General features: G+C 25.3%; 1 pseudogene; it reads right to left on the minus strand.

The window, feature by feature from the left end:
- Positions 1-311: 311 nt before the first annotated feature.
- LOC113550071 lies at positions 312-7220 on the minus strand (annotated as a pseudogene).
- Between the last annotated feature and the right edge of the window lie 2164 nt (positions 7221-9384).

The raw sequence follows: 9384 nt of genomic DNA on the forward strand, positions 1-9384 counted from the left end.
TAAACTAACAAAATGTTTTCTACATGTAAATTATGTTTTGTCAATTTATAATTAAATTTTTTTTTTAAATTTATTTTTACATACAATAAAGTGTCAACTCAAATGTTTATTGAAAATATTTTTGTACCTGGTTACCGCCGTACCGGGTACGTTTATAAAATCATGATACATATTTGTAAGATAAAATTAAAAAGTTCTTTTTGTATGTTTTTATAAAACCTAAATCGAGCGTTATGTAATTTTTAAATATATACACCACATTTCAATAAAACACAAGCAATTTATCTATAATTTAATATTTAATGTGAATATCAGTTTATAGACCGACCACCGAAAATCCGTCTCTGCTTTTCATCCCATTCAATACTGACACGACGCCAATTTTTAACAGGATTTATGGTCTTGTATAATGGCTGTTTTTGGAATTTTCCCTTGATACATAACAAATAAAATGTTTTGAATAAAATTATGCACATGATATTATTTGTTCATTAAAATAAAATACAACATAAAACTAGATGAATCAAACTTTTAGTAAATAATTCCGCTATACATATATATATATAAATTATAAATATATATAACATTAAAATAATATTGCACATTTTATACATTATAATCTATAAATAAATTAATTTAAAAAAAAAATCATATCATTTTTTATCATGAATAATAATATTATGATAGATTGTAATTTATAATGCAAACGGCAGTTTTTGATCATTTTAAGCATTATAAGACAATGGATAATTATATTATTTCTAATTGCAAATTTTTTCTATTATTTCATGTGCACTTTTATAATTTATTATATACATTAAACACATGTATAAGATCCATACTATTTATCATACTCGAGAAAAAATATTCCTCACTTCAGCACACACATTTTAAAAACTTAATTAACTTTTGATTTATAATAAAAGCAACCGACCTTATTATTTCACGTTTTAAATTCCAATGCAATCTAAAGTGTTATCACTATAATAATTTTAAATTTAGAGGAGCGGTAGGGGAAAAATGTGCAGAGAGATGAAATTATTTCAGCGCGTTTTGCTGAGAATTAATCGATTTGATTAAACCCACCGCGGCTAACGTGAGTTCCAATGGAGGGTTGACGTGCAGCTATTTCATCGGATAGTATATAACATTAGATATGTTTCATTATAGCCGCTACGGTATGATGGTATCGTTACAAACGGCGCATGAGCAGATTTTTTTCAAACCGCTTAAAGGTCTATCATACCCCGTTTTACCGTGACCGCCACTGGATCAATGTGCGAGCAAAACGTCCATTATAATAATATGCGTATACACTATACATATAATGCAATATCATGAATCTCTGCCGGTTTGCAGTATACTTATATACGCAGTGTCGATTAATTATTGCCAACATGCACAATGACGTAAATTATAATAATTAATATTCATTTTATTGTGGCTGCGAAGGGAAAAAAACTTAATTATTTTACCGGGTCCGCGAATGGTTTTGACGGTATGTCGACGGGAATCGGACGACCTTCTGGCACGCCAGAAGTTAGTTCACTCATTGTTTTTGAAGTGCTGTACACGAAGGTGCAAACCATGTCCCGCCTATCGGCTGATACGTCATCGAGACTGATCTGAGGACACTTGAAAACCCTGGGTCTCGTCCTCAGGATATTCGATCTTGCATCTGCTTTCTCTTTGTCATACTCAATCACTTTCTGTAAAACCATGCACATTTATAGAAAACCATTTACAACGTGTACATAATATATTATATTCTGTATGCGCATTACACATACGACCTTTTGTACGTTTTGAGTTCAGACCGATATTCATCTATACGTATAGGAATTATATGTAAGTAGGTACACACAACACTACTTATAGTGGTTACTGGTTAACGAAAGAATAAATAACTATGCAGATAAAGGTTTGATCCTACGCAAAATGGTATACTATCTATTATTATTTTATGATATACCTAATACATCACAATAACGCATTTATATGAATATAATATTATAGTAGATGCAGCTAAAATATATATTCATTTTTACCTATAATATATTTTTTTCCTTTGTGTGGATTAGTTATATGCTAGACTCTATGGCGATTAAAGTCATCCATTTTCGATACTATCTAAAAGATTCTTTCTTGTTTATTTTATCTTCTAATAGGATTTTGTGGGCTAGGTTTCTATTATTACTAACTATACTCGCCCAATGCTAATTTAGACGAGTCTTGTAGGCACAGATTCGAAATCTGTGCATTTTACTGATAGCCGTTTACAATTTACAAGGAATCGGAAAAATGAGATAAAAGGATACTTTATACAATAAAAAATATACAGTATATCCGTTAGGTTAGTTTAGATAGGTGAGATTGTAATTTTATTTATTTTTGAAATAAAATCCAAATTGTCCTAATATTCTTAATCATGACAGATTTCATAACTTTTCAAAGAATAAAAATAATTAAAATTGTATAATTTAATATTGTAAGTACCCACATGGCCACACATATCATACTTTTGGATTGTTTAGTTTTATCAACAGATTTAACTTAAAAGTAAATAATTTTTCCATTTGTGCTTTAACGCAATGTATATACGTACCTACCAATTTAATTTTGTAAAACTGCGTGTATTGCCTTACCATCTATTTATAGGCATGTATAAAAGTACACAAGTGTACTATAAAACGAAATAGTTTTAAAATAATACGATTTATACTATGTGATTTTAAACAATGTATCCCTACCTAGTACTTTTACACATATAATATGGTCTATATTACATTAAAATACAAATACGTCATATTATAATATAATAATCATATATTATAATATTCGGGACCGGATTTAGAAATGCGGAGGCTACGAAAGACCCTTACACATTACTTATTAACTTTCTTAGGCCGGATATTTCAGTTTCCACGGTGTAAAATTATTAATATACAATAAATTATCTGCAAAATTCGATGAAATTATTAAATTGATATAATTAATAACACACTGATCGAAAGTCTACGGTGTTTATTTATGGTTACCTACATTAATTTAAAATAACAAGAGAAATACAGTTAGTGAAATCCCAAAGTTAATAATTCGAAGTGAATTCGATTCCCTTGAAATAATATACGTCCAAACTTAATAAAAATGTAATCACGGAAGATATAGCACTATATGACCCAAGTATTTCGAAGAATATAATATCGAAAATGGCCTTAGACCATGTGATATATATATTCTGTCTGTCTCACGCGACGAAATCATTCAACTCCTAAACCTGTAGACTATAACTCTGTAATTGAACCTGAATGGGTTCGTCACAGATTTAAAAAAAAATCAAATAACAATACGTTATCTCTATTTACTCAATGGTTTTTAAAAAAATAATTGTAATTTATAACTTTTCTAAATCGTTAAATAAAAGTATCTACATTTAATTTGTATAGCTTATTCAAAACTCTCTAAACCATAGGTATTATAATATTATGTAAAATTGTTAGTATTAATAATTTCTGCTTAAAATTTTTCAGAATGTGTTGTAAAATTCTGTATATATATATATTATATATTATATTATACTTATCATTATACACAAAAAACCGATTCTGGACGCAGGCGGTCTGTCAACCTGTATCATTAAATATATTTCGTGATATGTTATTTTATATAGCTATTAAAGTAATTTATTTTACTTTTAGTATTACGGTAGATTTATTTAAGTTTTAATTATTTTTCAAAAATATTGCATTTAATAAATTATTAGTATATTATAATTTTTATAATTATATATATATTTATATGCCATATTATATTATTTTTACTAACGATATCTTACTGTAAGTACTTAAAAAACAGTGCGATTAGGTTCATACATCTGCAAAAAATTGCTCTAGCATAATAATTTCCGTATTCCATTAATTTTTTTCCCCGACTATTAAGAGTATTATTAAAAGTATGAAGTAATTTTTAAAAGAATTTTTTATTACCAAATATAGCAATTAAATTCAATATTTGCTATCAGATATATCTCCAAAATTAAAAATTGAAGCATTTTTATTGCCCCAAAGGCGATAATAGACAGAAAAAACAGGCGTATGTAATTTGCGCAACATCTGAAAATTTATTTTGATAATTTGCGCCTCATAAAACGAAATAAAAGGGCATTTTGTAATCTGCATCATCTTTTACTTTCAAAAATTGTAATTTGCGCCACTTTTAAACAGCTAAAAAATTTTTTTTCTTTTACAGATTAACATATTCTAATTTTAATCAATCAAGTTAATTTTAATAGTTATACATTTCTAAAAAACTATTTAAAAAAATATTAAATAAATACAATTTCTGTTATTAAAAAAACATATAAAATCAGTAATCAGTTATATTATAAGTATATAAATAAACGTATATAAGTTTACAATAATTAAAAAAAATGTTTTACAGATTATTTTTAATCATTGATTAATCAAGTTCGTTTTAATATTTATACATTTCTAAAAAATTATTAAAAGTAATAAAAAAAAATATTAAATAAGTTGAATTCCAAAGTATAATTTTTATATGTTAATGCAAATTACCAAAATTAATTTTAGATATAGCATATGGATATATGTTATATTTTTATATTTTTGCGCAAATTATATACATACTTAAATTTACCTATTAGTGGCGCAAATTACAGGTAATATAATTGGCGCAAAATACCATCTTCCAAAAAAACTCACACATATCATCGTAAAATACATTTATCATTCCACTCACAACCTAAAAAACGAATCCATCACATAATTTTGGTAACCAAAATTATTTTTTTTAAATAACAGTTATCAGTAACACAATATATTGTACTTTATACTGATTACAACAGTCATTAATATTATTAATTATAATTGTTAAATTTCTTTCAATTTTGAGCTTATAGTAATGAAATTAATAAATATTTATCTATTTAGCCTAATTGACTACCTAACCTTATCTAATTCATAGCACTTTTAAACTACATTCTTAACATACATTTAAAATAATTAACTTTATTTTTTAAAATAAAAACATTTATAATTTTAAATAAATATTTTTTCTTTAAATCAAAATTATATAAATAAAATAGACAAACATAAATGTAAATACAAATATTATAATATAATCAGGTATTACACTAATCATAATTTATTAAAAAACAACTGATATTATATAGATTTGGTATATCAATAAATAATAACTAGGGAACGGATTTAAATGCTCTAAAAAACAAGAAAAATGTCTTATAAACATACGATTCAATGCAATAAAAAATGCTCTTAAAATTATTTTTAATGTTGAACAAAATTTTTTAGTTACATAAATTGTTATTCTTATGAATTAATTATTCACATAATTTTCATAATTTTCTAGTTCTTCTATCTTGTTTTTACTCTGAAAATTATTTCCGAAAAATGAATATACAATTTAAATAGATACAATCGCTATACTTATCTTGTGTGTCATAATTGCACTGAATTGTCAGGTACTGCTTAATTTTATAAAAATTTTATAAATATTTATAAAAATAATTAAGAACATAAAAAAAAAATGTCTAAAAATGCTCTAAAAAGCAAAAATAATACAAAATAAAAATTACATTTTTTAATTCCTTGATGTATGAAATGAACTTTGTGGAAAGCAATATTTTCGATAATTTGTATTTAAATTCGTTCCCTAGTAATAACCAATAAGTATTAATTTTAAAATATTTTTTCAATAAATAAAATTCGCATATTTAAAGTTAATTTGTGTACCTTTTTACCCACATCAAGCTTTCACAGCTACTACTTCAAATATATTATACTTACTTATTGTTTGAATCATTAGCAGAAATCAGGCATAGCTCTCGCTATTACTTAATATGCTATTTAAGTCAAAACTTTTATAGAAAAGTTTAAGATAATACTGCAGTTAAATATTTAAAGTGCTCTAGCGCGAGAATTGAAATGAATTAGTTTAATTAGTAAGGCTGTGAACTGTATGTACTTAGGATGAACATTGAATTAAATTTTCAAGATTTTTAAATTACCATTAAAAATATTAACAAAAATTAATCAAAAAAAACATCGCACAACTCAAAAATTTCAAATATAAGTATATAAATATGTTTACCAAAAAAACCAAAATATTTTGAAAATTGCATTGATTTTATAAAATTATAATTTAAATGTATGCTTATTTCAATTCTCTTCTTTATTCATTTTTAAATAAAAAAAAAAAATAGATTTAAAGCAATTGTTTTGTATAAATATTCCCTTTTACAAAAACGATAAAACAAAAAATGGCATGAAAAAATTTCAAAATATGCAATAAGAATGCAAAATAAAAGATTCAAACTTGAATTAATTTTTGTACTACAAAAGATATGCCTAAGCTCAAAAACATATAATAAATATGCCACTGAAAAAAATAATGCAATATGATTGGATCTATAGATCTTGTAAATAGGTTAGATACATAGATAAATATGTAGAGAATAGAGATATAGATAGACAAATAGATATGGACACTAAGGAAACGTGTGTTGGCAGATAAACCCAATATTTTTTTAATAGTCGTAAGCTAAAATAAGGAACAAGAAGATATCAAGTGAAGCGGTGTCGGTCGCGTTGGATAACCAAAATTATCAATTAATAATTAAATACATAATTTGGCGTTAGCAAATACCTAAATCCAATTATTATATGACTTTAATATGTAGTCAGTGCATTCCAATCGAATAATTAAATAAAAAAAATAAATAATTAAATAATAATGTTTCTCCTATTATTATAATTATATGTTTTGCATACCTCGGTGGGATAATGACTTGTGGGTTGCTGGCTATTCAAAATGGGCTTCGGATGGCAATCGAAATCGAAACGCAACCTTTGTGCGTACGGTATCGTCTTGAGTGTCTCCACGTTACAAAACGACTGTGGTGTCTGAAAATTTGTATGTTCCGCATCGGCTTTGAATTCGTATCGGTCCCAATCGAAAATCCGTTGTCTCTCCGCTAGAAAAGGCCACGTAAAATCCGAATGATTAGTCGTATCGAAAGTATTTGTCATCTGAAATCTGTGTAAATTATGTAACAGTAAACAAAATGTATATCAATTATTTCTAGAATAATTTCTAGTCGTATACATCGATTTCACAATACCAAACATACATCAGTACGTCACCGACACAGTCCGATAAACAATGCTGTTGTTGTGCATCATAAGTACACAATATTTATGATAACTTTCAATCGAGCTAATATATACACCACCTGCTTATTATATTTAATTATATGTATATTTTTAAATATAATTATCTTTTCATCCGACTGTAAATACGCACAGTTTCTTGTAACGGTGTTTATTCGTTTATAGCATAAGCCAATGAATATGCGCCACTTCAGCAGGTGAGAATGACTGCGATAGTAATTGAAAAATTATATAACCAAAAGGATATTACAATATGATTATGTACATACATAAATATATAAAACACATAAAAATGCTTTCTTGGAATCGACGGAGCAAAAATACAAACAAGAATAATACATAATATAATTACAAAAAAGCGGTCCTTGGTTTTATATTTATTTTCTATGTATAGCACATCTTTGCTCCTGATAAAAATAGTTAATAATATCGAATTTAAAATACGAGTAAATACAACACCTATTTTAACGATATTTTAATGAATATAAAAACCTTTTTTATTAATTTTTTTTATTGAGTCAAGGATTTCAGTTTAATTGGAACCAAACAATCCTCAGAAAACGTATCGTTTACAAATTTGTAATCGCTAACATAACATCACTTATTATTATTTTTTGCTTTGTGTGTACAAAATACAATATTATAAACATGTTTATTCATTTTAAGCGATTCATGTGTAGACACCATATTGTTTTTTCAAGATTAATATAGTAATATATGTTTGAATCATATTGATTAAACAATATAATAGAACACAAATCACAATATATAATATTAAAATATTAATACTTACGTGCTATAAACAATAGCATAAAATCATACGAAGTATTTAGTTCTATATGATTATGTATACATTTAAATATAATATGTTTAGTATACGTAAATTAAATTATTATACCTAAACATCGAGTAAAATCACCATAACATTTTTAATATAAACAATTCTTGTATCGCTTTATTGTGTTATAAAATGTTGCATTATGTAATATCCAACAATATTATAAAATCAATAAAATGTATTCTTGATCAAATATTATAAGTTTTCACTAGCTTGATGCATTTAGAAAGTATAACTCAAATTAAGTTGTATTATTTTTTTAACTTGTAAGTTAGAAATAGATATAGATTAATGGAATCTATTATATTAATGGTCGTATTAAATTAATTTTTTTTATTACTATTTGTATAACTATATCCATAAAAAAAAGCTCACGGTGGCCACAATTTACGACTTATTAATACGTTTTATGATTTTATTTTTTTGTCCGTTGGTAATAGCCATCACTACTATTGGGTTAATTTTTCGGTATTTTATAAGACGTATACAATGCGTTTCAATAATACAATATTTTTATCACACGGCGTTATAGATAGACAAATCAGATACATCAATCATTGTCATGGGTTCATTTTTCGATAGAATTATTTTCTCATAAGTATGAATATTTTTTTATAATATACAATGTATATTTAATAGATCAAAATACGATATACGTCTATAAGTATAAATGAGATAAAATTAAAATATAGCGTATTATTTTAATTATATTATAATTCATTAGTAAATAAAATTGTAGACACAATTTAATAAAGTAGTTAATTATAATAACTATTATATAATATTATAAGTTATAATTATAATTACAATAATAACTTAGCGTAACACAAGTAACATAATTCAATTAATTCTTACCAACAATTTCATTTATAATTTTTTTGGACATTATCTGAATACTTTTGTCTCTTACAATTTGTTGGATGTTCGTTAAAAAGTAATCATCAATATTTCAAAATTGCCACTAAGTTAACACCAACAGCCAAAACTTCAAAACAATCCAAAATTATTGATTACAATTTGTGGGACATTTTTGGATAGATCCTATCATCTTTTGTTGGAGCTTGTTTCATTTTATGTTAAATGTACATAGGAAATGTATTACCCGACTTTTCCCGGGTTAAAATTAATCTATCTTTCTATCGTTTTCCGTTTTGATTCAGTTGAAATTTATATTAATACAAACTACGATAATTAGTTGTATGATTTTCCACTTCTTTACTCTAAAAATATTTTTGACATAAATACAAAAAAACTAAAGACAGATTCAGTGAATGTTAAAAAACAGACGTAAATCCAATATTTTTATTGTTAATAATTTTTAAGTGTTTACATCAAAAA

The sequence above is a fragment of the Rhopalosiphum maidis genome, chromosome 1 (genome assembly GCF_003676215.2).
Source record: "Rhopalosiphum maidis isolate BTI-1 chromosome 1, ASM367621v3, whole genome shotgun sequence".
In the NCBI taxonomy this organism is placed as follows: domain Eukaryota; kingdom Metazoa; phylum Arthropoda; class Insecta; order Hemiptera; family Aphididae; genus Rhopalosiphum; species Rhopalosiphum maidis.